This window comes from Dendropsophus ebraccatus, chromosome 4 (genome assembly GCF_027789765.1).
Source record: "Dendropsophus ebraccatus isolate aDenEbr1 chromosome 4, aDenEbr1.pat, whole genome shotgun sequence".
NCBI lineage: Eukaryota > Metazoa > Chordata > Amphibia > Anura > Hylidae > Dendropsophus > Dendropsophus ebraccatus.
In genome coordinates, this window is record NC_091457.1 from 120672195 (window position 1) to 120692838 (window position 20644).

General features: G+C 47.3%; 1 protein-coding gene and 1 long non-coding RNA gene across 2 annotated transcripts in view; one reads left to right on the forward strand and one right to left on the reverse strand.

Moving 5' to 3' along the window:
• TAFA1 (TAFA chemokine like family member 1) overlaps positions 1–20644 on the reverse strand; it is a 312201-nt gene that overhangs the window by 34201 nt on the left and 257356 nt on the right. The window lies entirely within an intron of this gene.
• LOC138789913 (uncharacterized) overlaps positions 20416–20644 on the forward strand; it is a 77907-nt gene continuing 77678 nt past the window's right edge. Inside the window, exon 1 of the long non-coding RNA XR_011362812.1 lies at positions 20416–20545. This is a non-coding gene — a long non-coding RNA (uncharacterized lncRNA). The remainder of the gene's footprint in view (positions 20546–20644) is intronic.

Genomic DNA, 20644 nt, shown 5'->3' on the forward strand with positions numbered 1-20644 from the left:
CGGGGACTTGGGACCAGGTAACGGACAGGACTCAGGAACAGGGACTTGGGACCAGGTAACGGACAGGACACAGGAACAACAGGGAGCTGGGCCAAACGCTATGGGAAGCATGTAGAGGCTCCAACACAGGGGACAGGGCATGCTGGGATTTATAGGGGAGTGATTGGGTGCAACTACCAATTAGGAGCGCACTGCCCCTTTAAACCTGAGACAGCCGGCGCGCGCGCGCCCTAGGAGGCGGGGACGCGCGCGCCGGCCGGCACAGCGAGAGACAGGAGCGTGGAGAGGTGAGGCGCCCCCCGGGGCCGAACGTGTAGCAGCGCCGGGTCCCTGCACAGGGACCCCGGCAGCTGCATGAGATGGAGGGAGGTCGCGGCGGCGGCCCGGAGCACGGGACGCCGCCGCGGCCGTGACAGTACCCCCCCCGTTGGCCTCCCCCTCTTTCTAACCTGCAGGAACCTCTTGATGAGATCTTGGTCCAGGATGTTAGCCTCGGGTTCCCAGGACCTCTCCTCAGGACCAAATCCTTTCCAATCCACCAGGAAGAACCTTCTCCCTCTGACAGTCTTCATGGCCAGAATGTCTTTAACAGCGTAGACGTCGTCAGAGACGGCTTGAGGAGCAGAGAACGAAGACTTATCTGAGAACCGGTTCAGAACCACAGGTTTTAAGAGGGAAACATGGAAGGAGTTCGGAATCCGCATAGTGGGGGGTAGGCGGAGCTTGTAGGTGACAGGGTTGATGCGTCTTAGCACCGAGAAAGGACCGAGGAATCGAGGACCCAACTTGTAGCTGGGAATCTTGAGTCGGACATATTTGGCCGAGAGCCACACTTTGTCACCTGGGAGAAAATTTGTGGCAGGTCTCCTCCTCTTATCAGCCTGATCCTTCATGCGTTTAGAGGCTTTGAGTAATGACTGTCGAGTTTGTTCCCAGATCGATTGCAGGTCAGATAACAACTCCTCCACGGCTGGGACCTCGGAGGATGGAGAGAGAGGCAGAGGAGGACGAGGATGATGCCCGTAGACCACATAGAAAGGAGACTTGCCTGTGGAAGTCGAGTCCAGATGGTTATATGAGAATTCTGCCCATGGGAGTAGATCGGCCCAGTTGTCTTGGCGGCTGGAAACAAAATGGCGTAGGTAGTTACCCAGAATCTGATTGACTCTCTCCACTTGCCCGTTAGTCTGAGGATGATAGGCCGAAGAGAAGTCCAGCTTCACTTGGAGTTGCGAGCAGAGGGCACGCCAAAACTTAGAGACAAATTGAGAGCCTCGGTCGGACACAATGTGAAGAGGAAGTCCATGCAGGCGGAAGATGTGTCGGAAGAACAACTGAGCCAGACGAGGAGCAGAGGGCAGACCAGGAAGGGCCACGAAGTGAGCCATTTTGGAGAAGCGGTCCGTCACCACCCAAATGACTGTATTGCCCGCAGATGGAGGTAGGTCTGTGATAAAATCCATCCCAATGTGGTGCCAGGGATGGTCCGGGACTGGCAAGGGCAAAAGTAGGCCGGCAGGTCTTTGACGGGGAGACTTATTCCTGGCACAAACTGCACAGGAAGCCACAAAATCCTTGACATCCTGGAGGAGATTGGGCCACCAGTAGTGACGGGAGATCAATTGCCCGGTCTTTTGGGTTCCTGGATGCCCGGCTACCAAGGAGGAATGCCCCCACCTCAAGATGCGTTTACGGAGTGCGGGGCGCACATAAGTCTTCCCGGGAGGCAGTCTCTGCAGAGCAGAAGTGGCAACTGGTACTAGGCGGTCGGGAGGTATTATGTGACGAGGAGATTCCTCTTGCCCCATGACATCGGATGCTCGGGATAATGCATCGGCCTTTAGGTTCTTCTCGGCTGGACGGAAGTGGATGGTATAGTTGAACCGAGAAAAGAAGAGGGACCACCGAGCCTGCCTGGGATTGAGGCGTTGAGCCGATTGGAGGTAGAGGAGGTTCTTGTGGTCCGTGTAAATGTTAACAGGGTGTTTAGCCCCCTCTAGTAGATGACGCCACTCCTCCAGTGCCAACTTAATGGCCAGGAGTTCGCGGTCCCCAATGGTATAGTTCCTCTCGGCAGGGGAGAAAGTCTTGGAAAAGAACCCGCAGGTTCTGGTCTTGCCTGATGTGTCCCTTTGCGAGAGAATGGCTCCTGCGCCCACAGAAGAAGCATCGACCTCGAGAGAAAACGGCCTGGAGACATCCGGGCGGACTAGAGCAGGAGCAGAGGCAAAGGCAGACTTGAGGCTATTGAAGGCTTGTTCGGCCTCTGGAGGCCAACGTCTGGGGTCCGCCTTCTTTTTAGTGAGAGCCACAATGGGTGCGACCAGGGTAGAGAAGTGAGGGATGAATTGCCGGTAATAGTTGGCGAAGCCCAGGAAACGTTGGATAGCTCTAAGTCCCACAGGGCGTGGCCATTGAAGGACAGCTGCGAGCTTGGCTGGATCCATTTGTAGGCCCTGATCGGAGACGATATAGCCAAGAAATGGAAGACTGCGCTGATGGAAAACACACTTCTCAAGCTTGGCGTATAGATGATTGGCCCGTAGTCTTCGTAGAACCTGACGCACTTGTGCCACATGAGTCTGCTGGTCCGGGGAGAAGACCAAAATGTCATCCAAATAGACAATGACGCAGACATAGAGGAGGTCTCGGAAGATATCGTTCACGAATTCCTGGAAGACCGCTGGGGCATTGCATAGGCCGAATGGCATGACCAGATATTCGTAGTGCCCATCCCTGGTGTTGAAAGCGGTCTTCCATTCGTCTCCTTTACGAATTCGGACCAAGTTATACGCTCCCCTGAGATCCAGCTTGGAGAAGATCTTAGCTCCACGAAGACGGTCGAATAGTTCCGGAATAAGCGGAAGAGGATAGCGGTTCTTAACAGTCACCTTATTTAAGCCCCGATAGTCTATGCATGGGCGGAGGGAACCGTCCTTCTTCTGAACAAAGAAAAATCCGTCGCCAGCTGGAGACGTGGATTTACGGATGAAGCCCTTTTGTAAGTTCTCCTGGATGTAGGAGGACATGGCTTCAGTCTCGGGCACAGAGAGAGGGTATACTCGACCACGAGGAGGAGAAGCCCCTGGAAGGAGGTCTATAGGGCAATCATAGGCCCGATGGGGTGGTAGTGAGTCCGCCTCCTTGGCCGAGAAAACATCGACAAAGTCTTGGTAGTCCTCCGGTAGCCCGGATAGAGGCTTGACATAAGCAGGTGACCTTGTAGAGCACTTGGGTTGAGGAGATCTCAGACACCGGTTATGACAGTCCTGACCCCAGCTGAGAACCTCCCCAGTTCTCCAGTCCAGCTTAGGGGTATGGAATTGCAGCCAAGGAAGACCCAGCAGGAGGTTGGAAGAGGAATGGCGCAAGACATAGAAGGAGATCTTCTCCTGATGTAAGGCGCCCACCTGGAGGACTAGGGGTGCCGTCTGGCTGTACACAGCTTCGGAAAGAATCTCCCCCGTAACCGAAGAGATAGACCGGGGTTGGGCAAGCTGGATAACGGGTAGCCGCCATCTTTGGACCAACGAAGCAGAGATGAAACTGCCAGCAGAGCCAGAGTCGATGAGGGCAGTAGACTGAAAAACTTGCCCTGAGGGTGTCTGGATGGAGACGGGCATAGTCAACCTTGGAGAGGTGGCATTCACACCTAGGGAGGCCTCTCCCACCGGACCTAGGTGCGAGCGTTTCCCGGACGCTGAGGGCGTTGGGGACATCTCTGCCGATAGTGATCCGCGCCACCGCAATAGAGGCAGAGATTTTGGGCCAGTCGACGGTTCCTCTCATCAGTCGTCAGGCGAGCACGTTCCACCTGCATAGGAACCTCTGGAGGCGACTGGGACATGGGAGCCACGGGATTCTGGAACACCGGTGCCAGCCGGGGATGGCGACGGGGCAGACTCAGACGCCGTCCTTGCCGGACCTCCTCCTCTCTCTCGGCGAACCTGGTGTAGACTCTGGTAGCCAGTAGGATAAGTTCGTTCAGGGAGGTAGGCAGGTCCCGGGCAGCGAGCACATCCTTCACTTGACTGGACAGGCCCTTTTTAAAGGTGGCAATAAGGGCGGCCTCATTCCAGTCTAGCTCCGCAGCCAGGGTGCGGAACTGGATGGCGTAGTCACCAACGGAGGAAGTACCTTGGGATAGATTGAGAAGAGCAGTCTCAGCTGAAGACGCACGGGCAGGTTCCTCAAAGACAGAGCGGAACTCGTCCAAGAAGATTCGGAAATTGGCAGCAACCGGATCATTACGGTCCCATAGTGGTGTGGCCCAGGCCAGAGCTCGACCTTCCAATAGGCTGATAATGAAAGCCACTTTAGAGCGCTCGGTGGCAAACTGACTGCTTAAAAGTTCGATATACATAGTGCACTGGGTCAGGAATCCTCTGCACAACTTGGGGTCACCTCCATATTTACTTGGGAGAGCCAGTCGTAGTTTTGAAGAGGTTGCCGGTGGTGATGACTGCTGAGCTGTGGTATGCTGCTGTACGGCTGCAGTCAGTTGTTGGATCAGCTGTGACTGTTGCTGGATCTGTTGAGCCTGTAGGGCGACCACTCGGGCTACCTCACGGATATCAGGCACCTCGCCGGGATCCATGTTTGGAGCCTACTATAACGCCCGGAGTAGTGGATCCACTGGACTGGCACCAGCGATGGCACAAACCTCACCAGGGAGCGGAGTCTAAGGGGCCGCTGGTTTTCACCAGAGCCCGCCGCAAGGTGGGATGGACTTGCTGCGGCAGGCGACCCCCAGGTCGCTACCCCTGGCTTGGTTGCTGGTGTCGGCAGGCGAGGCGTGGCAGGAGATGGCACAGGCAATAGTCTGCAGATGAGAGAGCACGTGACAGGCTGGACACGGGAACAGGTGGAGTGACAGGGGAACAGGAACCAGGAACGGGGACTTGGGACCAGGTAACGGACAGGACTCAGGAACAGGGACTTGGGACCAGGTAACGGACAGGACACAGGAACAACAGGGAGCTGGGCCAAACGCTATGGGAAGCATGTAGAGGCTCCAACACAGGGGACAGGGCATGCTGGGATTTATAGGGGAGTGATTGGGTGCAACTACCAATTAGGAGCGCACTGTCCCTTTAAATCTGAGACAGCCGGCGCGCCCTAGGAGGCGGGGACGCGCGCGCCGGCCGGCACAGCGAGAGACAGGAGCGTGGAGAGGTGAGGCGCCCCCCGGGGCCGAACGTGTAGCAGCGCCGGGTCCCTGCACAGGGACCCCGGCAGCTGCATGAGATGGAGGGAGGTCGCGGCGGCGGCCCGGAGCACGGGACGCCGCCGCGGCCGTGACACATCTGTCTAGTGTATATTCTATAACAGACTTCCTGTTTCTGCTGTACACTCTGACTGGGAATTCAGGCAACTTTTCTTCCTGTAAGAGTAGTAGGTGGGCTTATTGTCAAGTAGGTGTAGTGAGAGGGGGATAACGCTAAAAAAATTCCCAGTTAGCGTGTACAGCGAGAACTGGAAGTTCGACAAAGGATGTACATAACAAAAAGTGGGGCAGTGTAGACAACACAGTGGACAGTTTGCAACAAAAGCAAAAGGAACAAAGGAAGGAGTAAATAAAGATAGTAAAATAACTTAAACAAAATAGGATTTACAATTGAAAAACCCAACTGCAAATGATCTGTTATCTCATAGAGATGAGTGCAACTCGAGTATTCTCGAGTTTAAATGTTCTGCATTGGAATACCGGTAACTGAAGAAGTTGGATGCTGCCCTAGGGAGTCCATAAAACATGAATAAAGCTTATTGCTGTATCCATGTTTCCCAGGCAGCCCTAAGGCTGCATAAATGTGGAAAGATCGGACTAGAGCATGCTTAAGTGCCTCATGTAACATTCTCTTTTTGTTTTAGATGATGGTTTTACTGTACAGTGAAAGGTGAATACGTAATACAATAGTCGAAGCTCACAACTGAACCACCATCCTCAATGAATTACATCTGTAGAGGTTACAGAGCATGGGCAGAAACCTCTCCTGTTTGTGTCAATGGGTCCACACAGACTATTGTTGACTATATCCCTATGGCTTGCTGTAAAGCATTTCTCTAACATGCGATGTTCAGTCTGTCCTCTGCTACTACAGCCTGCCAAGGGAAGACTCTATTAGCAGATTTACTATGGCAGGCAAGGAGGTCTGGTAAAGCCTCTGACTTCTATAGTGATACCCCACAATGACATTTTAGTCATCTGTCATTTAGTCATCTAAATGCCACCATCACTATTTTAAGGGATAAATGACAGTGATCAGCACAATATCTGATGTCAGTCATTAGTGGCGGGTGTTTGCTGCAGATATCCCCTGGCATCCATTGTGTATAAAGCAGGCTTAGCTCGTGAGCCCGCTCCATACACCCCATCATGACTGCTGATGTAAACAGCCATATGATGGTTGAAAAGTAGTTACTGTAATAAGGGTAGTTATTTGTATCAAACCTATGTTTGTTGCCAATTGTGAGTAAAGCCACTTTTTTTTTAATCACGACAAGCAATATCTTTGGCTGAAGAAATACTGATGTTGTGTCGTTTTATATATGACTGGATTACCACTTTAAAGAAAATCGAGGCCGTTTTCAGATAACCGGCAGGCGGCTGCATTTATTACTTAAAATCACATAACCTACAGGAAAGAATTCATTGTGATGAGCAGATCATTTCAGAACAAGAAGGTCGCTCTGCAGACAAACTCATCCCAGGAGCAGGTGGTGCTCTTGTAAGATTATTACTGTGACTGGATGGTATCAGGATACATCACGTGAAGTGCATCTGAAGCCTGAGTTCCAGGGGAAAATGAATATAGTATTGTGTTACACATAACAGATTGCTTCCATGGCCAATATTAAATGGTAAAGACTTTCTTTATAGAACATACAGGTAACGCGAATGATAATGTTCCAGTGAATGGGCAAACAATTTGATACAGATAGATACTAACAGATCAGTATATATATAAAAAAACAAACATTATCCAGTCTAACTTAGTAAGAGTAAGATGCAAGGCAGGAACAGAAATACAACCACTAGAGATAAGTGAACCTCGAGTATGTTCTGGTTCATCCGAACCAGAACTCTCTGCATTTGATTCCTGGTGGCTGAAAAAGTTGGATGCAGCCCTAAGGGTATGTTCACACTGAGTAAAATAGGCAGAAAGTTCTGCTGCGGAATCCCGCCTGTCTCAGTGTGTCATAGCCCATCTATGGGAGAGCGCACGCTCCCCCCGTTGCCACCGCTCTCTGCTCAAAGAAGTGACATGTCACTTCTTTGAGCGGAGAGTGGCGGCTACGGAGGAGCATGCTCTCTCATAGATGGGCTATGACACAGTGAGACAGACCGGATTCCGTGGTGCAAAGTTACGCCTGTTTTACTCAGTGTGAACATACCCTAAGGCTGCCTAGAAATATGGGTGTTTTCCAGGACTCCCTGGGGCTGCATCCAACTTCTGCAGGCACTGTAATCAAATGCTGAGTGTTCTTGTTCTTAGAAACCTGAAAGTCCTCAAGGTTCAGTCATTTCTAATAACCATACATATTGGAAGGATATCCACTAACTCCAAAAGAGAAAAATGATGAAAAGAGAAATGATATGGTCAACTCCCTTCTGCCTCTCTGCCTGTCAGCATGCTATGCAGGGATGATTGACAGGCAGAGAGACCCGTTAGTGGCCTCTCTGCCTGTCAGTCATGCCTGCACTACGGGCTGACAGGTAGACTATTCATGAGCACCTCTACAGCCACTGAGCGGGGAGAGTGCTGGGAGGATATTTATTATGAGTGGCACACTGGTCAAAAATAAAGCCATGCCAAAGAAGGAGGCATATAGCTAGTTTTGATTCTCATTCCTTCGTCTCCATCCTTGCCTATTCTGGAGACTGTGATATGGGGATCCTCTAGCAAAGATGCAGGGGTTAAAGAGATTTTCCAGGGGAAAAAATCAATTGCTTATCCACTGGATAGGCTATCAATAGTTGATTGGCAGGATGCCAACACCTGGCATCTTCACTGATCAGCACTTTGATGCTCGCACTACACTGAGAATGGGGCCAGATGCAGTTGCCTCATTACTCACTATAGGGGTGTTGCCATATTACTGCAGCCCCTGACTCTGCACCCCTGATACTGAAGTGAGCTGAGGCTGCAGTAACCCGCCACAAGTGGGACGGGTACAGAATCAACTGCTTCCTGACCCTTTCCCAGTGTAGTGCAGGTACCGAATAGCTGATCAACGGAGATGTGAGTTATTGGCTCACCATTGATTAACCTGGAAAACTTTTTTAAGGGTGCGTTCACACATACAGGATCTGCAGCAGATTTGATAGCCCAGATTTGCTTTAAATCTGCAACTTCAAATCTGCACCATCATGGCAGCACAGTGGCTCAGTGGTTAGCACTGTACCCTTGTAGTGCTGGAGTCCTGGGTTCAAATCCCACCAAGGGCAACATCCGCATCTGCGGAATATGTGTGCGCTATACAAATAATAAGTAAAAACATCAAATCTGCTGCAGATCCTGTACAAGTGAATGCACCCTAAGGCCATGAATGAATGAATGAATCCCGGCTGGGGTGTATACATGTAGTATACGCTCTGGCTGGACTCCAACTAGCCGCATAAAAAACAGTCAGTTTTCTGCGGTCTCTATTGATTGAATAGCGGCCACACAGAAATGTCAGTTCACACAATGACGAGTGTGGCACAGGCCGCACTCTCCACTGTGTGCAATGGTGAATCAGAATGCAGTACCAGTACCGGCCAGAATGCAGAATTCAGTAGCGGCCGGGATAATCTTCACTGACACCGGACGCTCTGTGAACCGGCCAGGTCACAGAACGGCCGGAGTTTCGCATAGTGTGAACCCGGCCTTAAAGGGTATTTTGACTAAAACTTTTTTTAGCATAGTGCAACACTGTTAGGTACATCCTCTTTAATCTGAACTGACGGATCGAACGGCCCCTTCACGGGGAAGCCGATGCCGCAGTCCGTTTCGCCTGATCCGTGCACGGCGCCGTTCTATGCACCGGAACCGGACGGTGCTCAAGCACTGGAGGAAGGCCAGCCCACCCCCAGTGGGAGGGAATTCCCTCCCCTGTATGATGCGGCTCCATTAGAATGAATGGAGCCACGTCATAGAGGGAAGGGAATTCCCTCCCACTGGGGGCGGCTCGGCCGGCCTCCAGTGCTTGAGCACCGGCCGATTCCGGTGCATAAAACATAGCCATGCTCGGGAACCGGGCACCAGCTTCCCCGTGACGGCGCCGTTTGATCCGTCGGTTTAGATTAAAGAGGATGTACCTGGTGGTACATCCTCTTTAACTGCACTTCTAAAGTGTTTGGATGTGTGCATCTTGGTCCAACCAATGCTTAACTGATCCGATCACTTTAGAAAGGCCACATCTCCAGTACATGACTATAAAACCAAGCCTGCTCTTATGTTCATGTTTGTTGTTTTTGAACTATAAGTCTATCACCCTTTGATGATGGTGCTTTTCTATCACAAAGATCCTAGTATTTTTATTGAGGTATTATTTCTCTCCTTGAAATTTTTAGGGCAAATTCAATATAAATAATTCATTAAGTAAATTGGTTGTATTTAAAGGATTACCACTTTTTATCCCCTAAAAGTGGTAGTCTTTTGGGAAATTGTCAAGAAGTGTTTAATTTATGTGTCTCAATGGTTACAGACCACAAACAAACCCATTGTGGCCTGGTCCTGCAGTCATTCCTTCTGTTCCATACATCTTGCCAATTGGCTTGGCAAGGCATATTGAAGGGAGTCTCACTGCACAGTAACTAGTGATTTGTTTGTTGTCAGTCCCCATGAAAAGACAAAAATCTGCATAGGAGCTGTACCCACAAAATCATAGATTTGAAAAAAAAAAAAAAAATTGAATGCATTGGAATTCTAAATTTTTTCAACTGGTTAACATAACTGGAAACAAAGGCATATTCAAGCTAAAACTATGAAGCTAAAACTTTCTCCAGGACTGTAAATAAACTGTTGTCTATCTAGGTTAGGTAATTTCTGAAAAATCACTGGTACACAAATGACTAGGTTATCATAGCTGGAGGTCTAAAGATGGAGGCCTCCGGCTTTCAAGGTCCCTAATTGGATCCTATTCCTTTCATTAGTCTCTGTCACGCGACATAACTGTCTCCAAAAGATCAACTCAAAGCCTTCCAGACAAAGTCAACTCATTTATTCTCAGACCTGGGAGAACAAGTTGGTAGACACTACAGGAGCCGTGCTTCAGCAAGTGGAAAATATCCAAGGTTAAAGAGGGTTAACACTGACTTTACCATGTTAGGGCAGAATGAACTTAAAGGGGTTGTCTAGCGTTAGGCATTTTTAATATATCGCTGCTGGTATATAGAAAACAATTATGTTTATGTTTACCCTCTTCACTCTCCCCGGTGTCCTATTGCAGTGTCGCCAGTGTACCCTGCTGACTTCAGCACCTCCACTTCTTAGACAAACTTTAATCCTTGTTGTTGGATGGCATAGGTAGATATCATATGTGGTAGCCACATTTACTGTACTGACAAATGGAAAGGATGGGCATAACACACTCACTTATAGTTCTTTTCTACTTTTATCAGTGGAGCTTCTTGTTTTATGACTTTTCTTCTCTGACCACGGGATACCTGCTCCTGTTGGTACTGTTGCACAGTAGTCCATATACTGCTAAGCACTGAAGCTGAGTTTTAACAGGTTGGATGTATGCAATTACCTATAACGTGGTGAGTAGTGTTGAGCTGATCTGTCAAAAGTGTTCGAGTTGGCAACTGAAAGACTCGGCATTTGATTACCGGTGGCTGCAAACATTGCATGCTGCCCTAGGGCTGCCAGGAAAACATGGATACATTCTAAGGTCATGTCCACGTTTTCCTGCCAGCCCTAGGGCGGCATGCAATCTCTGCAGCCACCGGTAATCAAATGCTGAGTCTTTCAGTTGCCGACACGAACACTTTTGACAGATCAGCTCAACACTAGTGGCCTTTGGGACCCTCAAATTTAGGGACCTGGTCACAGGTGTGACTGCTGGGACTGCAAAAGCTATATACTGATGGGCCTGGGGCATTAGTTTGAAATGAAGGGGCTAAACTGTCCTGGCTTTTACATATTATTTCTAGTGCTTATATCTTGGCATTGGAGCCCTGAATTGCAATAATATTGTTGTTTATGGATTCAGGGCCTTATTGTATACTGCCTAGTTTAGGAACTAAAGTGCTGCTGACATTATCACTTTAACCTGTTGATGGGCATACTCATCCTGGATAGGTCTGGAGCGCTGGAGTGGGCTCAGGACTCAAATCCTCTTCATACACAGCAGCACCTAGCTGTGTTCAACAGCCAAGGACCTGCGCTAATAGCCAACATGGAGTAATCTCTGTGCCTGCTATTTAAAAATGTTAACACCACAATCAAAACTGACAGCACCGTTTAAGTGACACTGTCATGCGTCATTGGTGATGCATTGTCTTGGATCAGCTTCCTGCAAAGCAATTTATGGCTGTCTGGCCTTGGCAACTGCTATAACCTGCCTATTACAATCAAGTGCTGATATAACAGATCAATGCAGTACATATGTAGTGCATTGGTCTATATTGATTTAAAAAAAAAATATAAATAAATCTATCCCATAGCAAAAATACAAATCACCTTCCTTTCTCTATTTTTAATATAAGAAATCCAAACATAAAAAATTAACATATTTGTCATTGCTGCATGTGAAATTGTCTGAACTATTAAAATATAAAACTATTGATCCTGCATGGGAAACAAGGTAAACAGAAAAAAAATGAATGTCACAAACTGTTTTTTTTTTTGTGACATTACAGCTAAAATAAAATTAAATAAAAAGTGATTAAAAAGTCTAACTTATACCATAATGGTAGGAAAAAAAAATAAACTACTGATCATGGTTCAAAAAGATATAAACAAATTGTATATCATTGTAATTGTCTGCACGTAAAGAATACTGATGGCTTGTCATTTTTACAGTAACATAAATGGTACAAAAAACAACCCCCATCACCAAGTTTTTTTTTGCAGTTTTTTTTTCATTAAATGTTCTTATTTAATATATTTTACAAAATACAATTGTTACCACACAAAACAAGCCCTAGCATGCCTCTGTAGATCCTAAAATGGAAGAGTTGGTTCTGTGAATGTGAAAAGGAAGGAACAAAAATGGAAACATTAAAACTGACATGGTCCATTTAAGGGTTAAAGAAACATAGACAACAATTGCACTTTACAGGTGCTTTACATTGTAGACAACTATGACATATACATCTCTGGGACTCCTATCAGCAGAAAGTGGATCTTCTGACTTCGGATTTACCCAACACCGGTCAGACATTGTATGGCATTTACTGTATATATGTAAGAGGAAAGTCTGATATACAAAAGCTATATATACACAATGGAAGGGGGGGGGGATTTATCAAGAACAACATTTCCTGCACCAGTCTTGAAAATCCCCCGACAGCCCAGCTCAGAGCCGGGCTAAATTTAATTTCCATCCGAAGAATGTTAAATACTGCACACACAGAGGCAGTCCCCCCCCCCCCCATGTGTCCGGCAGCACCCATCTCCCCACCCTTTCCCCGCCTCTCTGGTGCAAGCAGTGCAGAGGGGCCATATGCACGAATTTAGTCACAAAACAAGTGTTTGTGCATGGATTTATTCGCATCTTGGCCCTCTGTGCCAGGAAATACACTCTCTGCCCAATGATAAATGTCCCCCAATATCAGGCACAAAGTAAAGCAAACCCACAGCAGTACAAAGTGCAGTAAAGGTTTACAGCAGGACAGTGATGAATAGCTGGTAACCTGAGCTAGGACGAGCAAATGTAGAAGGACACCACACGCTGTATCTTTACATTGTACTTACAATTACATTAACAGAAGAAAAAACTACATCCATCACAATAAATCACATTGTCCCACAGTAACAATACTGATTATATTGTCCTTGTGTTACCTAATGCATCTTTCTTTTCCCATCAAAGCCCTACCAGGACTATGATATTAGGCTTTTTGTCAAGGTCTTGATCTTGATAAATCCTCAGGGTCCTTGTCTAACATTGCTGAAAAGTCTCAATTTCTAGCAAGGTCTGACTTGTGCTGAGTTCACTTTAGAAGTAACCAACTATTTATCTTGGTGAATAACCTCAAATATGTTGTACTGCACTGAAGTATGTGCAGCCCCACATAACAGTGGAGAAATCCAAGCATTTATAAGCCTAGAATAGAAACATAGAAGATTGTTGGCAGACAAAGACCACCTGGTCCATCTAGTTCTTCCTTATATTACGTCCTTTCTTATTATAGGGCAGATATATGTTTATCCCAGGCAGACATCAGGGGAGACTCTGCAACGCTAGAACACATATATAACTGTGTAAAGACAGGGCTTGTGCTGTTGCCTATGACCCAGCACTGGCACTGACAGCAGCCACTCCCCTTCTCCCAACACTGACAGACGCGGCCACCACTGTTGCTTACGGCCCAGCACTGGCACTGACAGCAGCTATTCCCCCTCCCCCAACACTGACAGGGGCGGTGACCACTGTTGCTTACGGCCTAGCACTGGCACTGACAGCAGCCACCAATCCTCCCCTGACAATGACAGACGTGGAGCAGGGCCGTCTTACCCATTGGGCATGGTAGGCGGCTTCCCGGGGGCCCTTGCGTCCTAGGGGGACCCTGCCTGCTGTCACAGCTCCCCCAGGGAGCGATGCATCAGCCGGGGGCAGAAGAGGAGAAGAAGCAGCGACAAGGTAGCGCTTGTTAGGTGAGTTGTGTGTTTGTTTGTTTTTATCTGCTGTGCAGGGGGGAACGATCTATAAGGGGGGAATTTGGGGGAGCCATCTATAAGGGGGGGATACAGGGGGAGCCATCTATAGGGGGGGGGATACAGGGGGGAGCCATCTCTAAGGGGGGAATACAGGGGGGAGCCATCTATACGGGGGGGGGGATACAGGGGGGAGCCATCTATAAGGGAGGGATACAGAGGGAGCCATCTATACGGGGGGCGGGGGGATACAGGGGGGAGCCATCTATAAGGGAGGAATACAGGGGGAGCCATCTATAAGGGGGGAATACAGGGGGAGCCATGTATAGGGGGGTACAGGGGGAGCCATCTATACGGGGGGGGTACAGGGGGGAGCCATCTATAAGGGAGGGATACAGAGGGAGCCATCTATACGGGAAGCGGGGGGGATACAGGGGGGAGACATCTATAAGGGAGGAATACAGGGGGAGCCATCTATAAGGGGGAATACAGGGGGGGAGCCATCTATAAGGGAAGAATACAGGGGGGAGCCATCTATGAGGGAAGAATACAGGGGGGAGCCATCTATAAGGGGGGAATACAGGGGGAGCCATCTATAAGGGGGGAATACAGGGGGGAGCCATCTATAAGGGAAGAATACAGGGGGAGCCATCTATAAAGGGGGAATACAGGGGGGAGCCATCTATAAGGGGAGAATACAGGGGGAGCCATCTATAAGGGGGGAATACAGGGGTGAGCCATCTATAAGGGGAGAATACAGGGGGAGCCATCTATAAGGGGGGAATACAGGAGAAGCCATTTGTGGCTCGGAGAAGTTCTCATAACGGCCCAGGGCAAATGGAGAAGAAGATGAAAAGGGAATAACTCCGATAAGAGAAGACGTCCCCTGTAAGTCACTTGATGTATCTGCACTGTAATGTATTTGGTGTACAGAACCTGTGTAGAGCTGGGTACCTCTATATGACTGGATGAGGTGATAGTGATATGTGTACAGTGGATTAGTCAGTAGCAGCGGTGGTGTTAGTCAGTATGTTGTGGTAATATTTGTTGCTTGTTATCTGGCACTGTGTTTTATTGGATTTTGTATACAGGATTTAGTCAGTAACAATATGGTGGTGATGGTTGTGGTGTGGCGGTAACATTTCCTCCTTGTTTACTGGTATTATTGGTAATACCATATATATACCAATAGCATGCGCTTGCGAAGAAGGGGAGGGCCAAGTTGACAGTCTGCAGCCCTCAGGATATGCTGGGAGTTGTAGTACAGTGAAGACAGATGTATTGCTGGACCTTCAAGGATGATGGTTGTCACCCACAGATTGCAGCCACCAGGAGACTCTGCACACAATGATTTCTTAAAAGGTTGTGCCCTCAGAAACTACAACTCCCAGCATACCCCGAGAGCTTTATAAATGTAGGGTGTTCTAAGAGTTTTATTTTGACTGAAAAGGTTGTTCACAAGGGATTTGTCACAGATACAGATGAATCCAGGGAAGCATGTCGTGTCTCACTGGTTCTATGTTGGTGGGCCCCAAGGATCATTTCCTCTGGTGGGCCCCAGGTACCCCAGTCCGACACTGCCGCTGTGACATATTCCCTGTCCCCGGTCCCCAAGCAAGCTCCCATGTACAGAAGGTATTGTGCCTGTGCTGCCGTCAGCCGCTCCCCACTCCCCCCGGCCGACGTGACATCTTCCTTGTCCCTGGTCTGCACGGCGCAAGCTCCCCCTTGTAGGTGCTGTGCAGTGCCTGTGCTCTGAGTCCTGCCGTCAGCTGCCCCCCCCCTTCCGTGGCCCTCAGGCTCAGGCCAGCAGAAGGGAGAGGAGTCTGTGAACGATGTACGCAGCAGCTGAGACTCCTCCTCCTTCACGTATTAACTGAGGAGGACGACGTCAGGTCTCAGCCCATGAGGATTGCCGCCGGAGTACTGTGCAGTGAACAGGGAAACGTGGTGAATATATTACATGCCCCAGGTACAATATATTAGGGATGTTGCTGTCCCTTTGCATATAAGCCCTGTTGTCTCCCTGTATACTGTATAATACAATATACAGGGAAACAACATGGCTTATATATAGAGAAGGGCAAAACAACAAGTCTTATATAGACAGAGGGGCAACAACATGACTATTATATTACATATGAACCATGTTGTTTCCCTGTATACAGTATACAGGGAAACAACATGGTTCTCATATATTATAGTCCTGTTGTTGCCCCTCTGTCTTTATGAGACATGTTGTTTTGCCCTTCTCTATATATAAGCCATGTTGTTTCCCTGTATATTGTATTATACAGTATACATACAGGGAAACAACATGGTTCTCATATATAATAGTCATGTTGTTGCCCCTCTGTATATATGAGACATGTTGTTTTGTTCTTCTCTATATATAAGCCATGTTGTTTCTCTGTATATTGTATTATACAGTATACATACAGGGAAACAACATGGTTCTCTTATATAATAGTCATGTTGTTGCCCCTCTGTATATATGAGACATGTTGTTTTGCCCTTCTCTATATATAAGCCATGTTGTTTCCCTGTATATTGTATTATACAGTATACATACAGGGAGACAACATGGTTCTCATATATAATAGTCATGTTGTTGCCCCTCTGTATATATGAGACATGTTGCACTGGTGTGACAATAAACCCTGCAGATTGCTGTTGGAAGTGCTGTCTCCATTGCGTTTTTTGGATACTTTGAAGCCAACCTGGTCTGGTTTGGTGAGGCATGCACGCACGGTTATTTTTTGTTTTTGTGCTGAGAGACTGTGTTGTGAATTAAAGTTTATGTTAACAATAATTAGTATTTTTTATTGTAATTAATTGTACTGGCTAGGGGCGGGGTTGCAAAGATGGGGAGGATTTGATGGCGGCGGCCGCGGGGGGGGGGGGGGGGGGGGGGTTGGGGTCCAATTCGCACCTCTGCCCAGGGGCCCATAATGCTGCTAAGGCGGCCTTGACATGGTGGCCACTGTTGCTTATGACCTAGCACTGGCACTGACTGCATAAGCTCCTTCCCCCTCCCCCCGAAGACCTGGTTTCATATCTGCCAGCACTCTCAGCTCCACAGAGCACTTCCCCCATACAGCCCTCCTTCCCGACACAGAGACGCGGCGGCCGCTGTTACATATGTCTTAACATGTACAGCATGGCTGCAGTTCTCCCCTGGACACTGACAGACGCCGTCCAGCAACAGTAACATGCAGAGGCTACCCCTGCCGGACAGATGAGTGTGGTATGCGCCATTTCCCATCTGCCAGCTGTGTTCCCATAGTCACTCTGTCATTAACATTGAAAAGAGAGGGAGGACACGTGATCCCGACTCTATAGGTGGGGGCCAGAGGGCGTGAGTCTGCAGTAAAATGATCAAAAGGTCGCAGAACACATAATTACTTGTGTTGACCAATATGTGAAGCTATGGGTGGGCTATTAGATAATGTAAAAAAAGATTTAAGAAAATTTGAGGAGTTGGGCTTCCCACCAACCCAATAGATTTTAAAGGGGTGTTCTAACATAGCTGTTTCTTTCACTAAAAATAATCAATTAGTGATAGAAAATATAATATTTATTGGCATGACATCTTTTATTGCAGATCTCTCTCCCATTTACAATGTGGCATTCATCATCTTCTGTAATCTGTATAAGATCAGGCAGATGACCTCTAGGAGGAGATGCTATTGTATATTCTAATTAATGTGCAAAACTTAATCTTGTGTTTTTAGTCAGCTGCATGCACTGGGGTTATACTGAGAAGCCCTGTCCTACTGATAATTCCTTCTCATTTCCAGTGATCAGCTGTTATCTGTGGGAAAATCTAGTAATACAGTAAAGGTCCTTTTAGACCTAGGAATCCTGGCTGTCCATGGTTGCAAACGAGTGCTGTTTGGCTATGTTCACACTACGTAAGTACCGAAGTAATCACGGCTGTTGCAACAACGGCCGTGATTTCTACGGTACTACCTAGTACTGCACCTGAGGGAGTCCTGGCCGGAGGGCATACATATAGTGTACACGCCGTTCGAAAATCCCTAGCTGCGCCACAAGAAACTGACATGCCGCAGAAAACCCTGTCAGTTTACACAATGGAGCGTGCAGCTCCGGCCACACACTCCATTGTGAGCAGCGGGGAATTTGGATGCGGGCGCACACGGATGCACCCACATCTGAATTCAGCAGCGGTAAAGATCATCCGGCCTGTACTTATCTTTTCTGACACCGGTCGTTCTTTTCTGAAAACGGCCGGTGCCTCACGCAATGTGAACATGGCCTTATAAGGCATGATGAATCGAGTGGCCAGACACACAAATCATTCTTGTATAATTTGGCCATTTAAAAAAAATTGCTATTGACTGTACAGGCCCGTGATCGGTTCGTGTTCGCCAAACATTCGCAAACAAATACCAAACATACAGTAGAAATGTACATTTCGGTCTACACACATACAGATTATAAATTGCATACGTTAGAGTTATGCACATTCGTACAGATTATGAGGTGCAAAGTGTAAATTGTGCAGTTGCGTACGTTTCGGTCTAGACTAGAGTTATGCACATAGGTACAGACTATCAGGTGCAAAGTGTAAAATGTGCAGTGCGTACGTTGCGGTCTAGACTAGAGTTATGCACATATGTACAGACTATCAGGTGCAAAGCGTAAAATGTGCAGTGCGTACATCGCGTTCTCATGTTCCAATATGTTCGAAAATGATTGTTATAACCATTCCGATCATCTAACAAATTATTCATGATCGTCAAACACAAACAATTACCGTCATGTTTGTACAAACATACGAACATTTACAAACATGTTTCCTCATCACTACTCCCCACCCCTTCCATTAGCTTTGAGTTCCTGATCCTCTGGATAGTTACCAATATCAGATGGTCGGAGTGCCAGCTATAGTGGGAAACTGCATCTCAGCTTCTATTGAAGGATAGAGATGTCTGCTGCCGGCTCTATTCTCTGTGTATGCTAGAGCTCAGTGAACAGTTGATCCCAAGGAAAACTCCTTTAAATCTATCTATCTATCTATCTATCTATCTATCTATCTATCTTATAAAAGGTTTGACGCATTTCAGTCCTTCCCAGACAACATCTATGTCTTGCTGAAACGACTCTGCATCATTACGTCACTGAGGGTTTTCTTCCACCTGGTTGACAGCAAAACTGTATACTGTGATTGAACCTCAAGAATACAAAGGAGTATTTTCCATTTCACGGTGAGAAAATAGATAGCTAGATAACTTCTTTAACTTTCCTGTGACACCTATTGATTGTATTCAATAGAAATTAGGAGAAGAAGGCAATTAAGTTTAAAATTTAATGGCATTCCACTGCTGTTAATTTACTACCTGACCTGATCAATACGGCTCGCTGGATAACAATCTATTACCACACTTTGTACTCTGCAGTGTCTCTGTCTCAAAAAGACTGATAATCAAAGACAGGCGAAGAATGAGCAGGCCTTAAAATCAATGAAGAAAGGTATATATCTTGTCTTTTTTTCAAATGAGGACAAAGTTAAATATTTGAGGGACTACTTGTCAAGACGCTGTCGCTCTGGTGTGGATTAAGCTAGAGAGCAGTGATTCGGTTATGTGCTGTATAATTAGTGATGCAAGTAATGAGGGGCAGACAGCTATTTATTTCCTGTAAGAAATCATTAGGAGAAGGCACATTCCTTTAACAAGTAGTTTTCACACAAAGGAGGGAGCAATATTTTGGAAAAATAATTTTACTGGTTTGTCAGCCTTTGGACAAGTCACTTTGTGCATACATTGCAATCTTGTACTAATCCTGATTTATGGCCTGTATTTATCTCCACAGATGCATTCACAATTCTGTCCACCATCATTGGAGCAGTCATCAGTCTTGTCAAAGAATGTTTCAGAAAACTTTTTGAAAATGATACCTGTCATGAAGTACGCTGGACCCAATTGGCATGCAATCCATTTGCTGTCAGAAATTAAAATATGAATGGAGAGGACTATGCTGGGTCGATAATGTGCACAACCCAAACTAGATCAGAACATGGGTTGCACACAGTACCGACCCAGCGAGGTCATCTCAATGGATATCTGGATGGGCCCAGCTTACTATGTGAAACGTAAGATTTAAAAGCTGTCTTTTATAACTGGAAATTATCAAGTCAATTTATAAGATTGGAGTTTGCCTGGGGGGACGGAAAAATGGAAGAGTTTGCCAATGAGTCCTAAACACCTAAATATAAAACTACAAAATCATTATCAGTTATTCAGATACTAGATTATAAAAGCAAATCGAATTTTGCCATGGGTACAAGTCTACCCACAACCCCTCATAAGAATCCTAAAGGGATTTTTTAAACAAGAATGATATCCATCTAGCACCAATCGTATTGGCTATTTACTAGCATAGACTTTTATGCACTATGTTGCATGCTATAGGAGATGCTGTTGGTTTAACCTCTATTAATGGACTAAAATGAAGGAATTTATTTTATTCTGTGCTAATATAAGTACTGGATGAACCTTTCATCTTGAAGTCTACCAATCCCATCATGTTGTCAGAAGCCGGGCCGGGGCCTGACAGGGGAGCCAACAGCGACCATGGAGATCGGCCTGGCCGGTTGCTAGGGCCGCACCGACAGGGTCTCTAGCAGCCGGCCTGGTTGCTGGGGGCACGGTGGCGCTTACTTTTTATGTAGTTACGGCTGAGGCTTCACCACCCCCGGCCGATTGGCAAAGGTGTGAGATATCACAGTCATGAGAGCTGAGAGCTGACACCACCAGTCAGCTGTCAGAGTGTTGCAGGACCTGGAGCCTCAGCCCCAATCACGCTTGTGG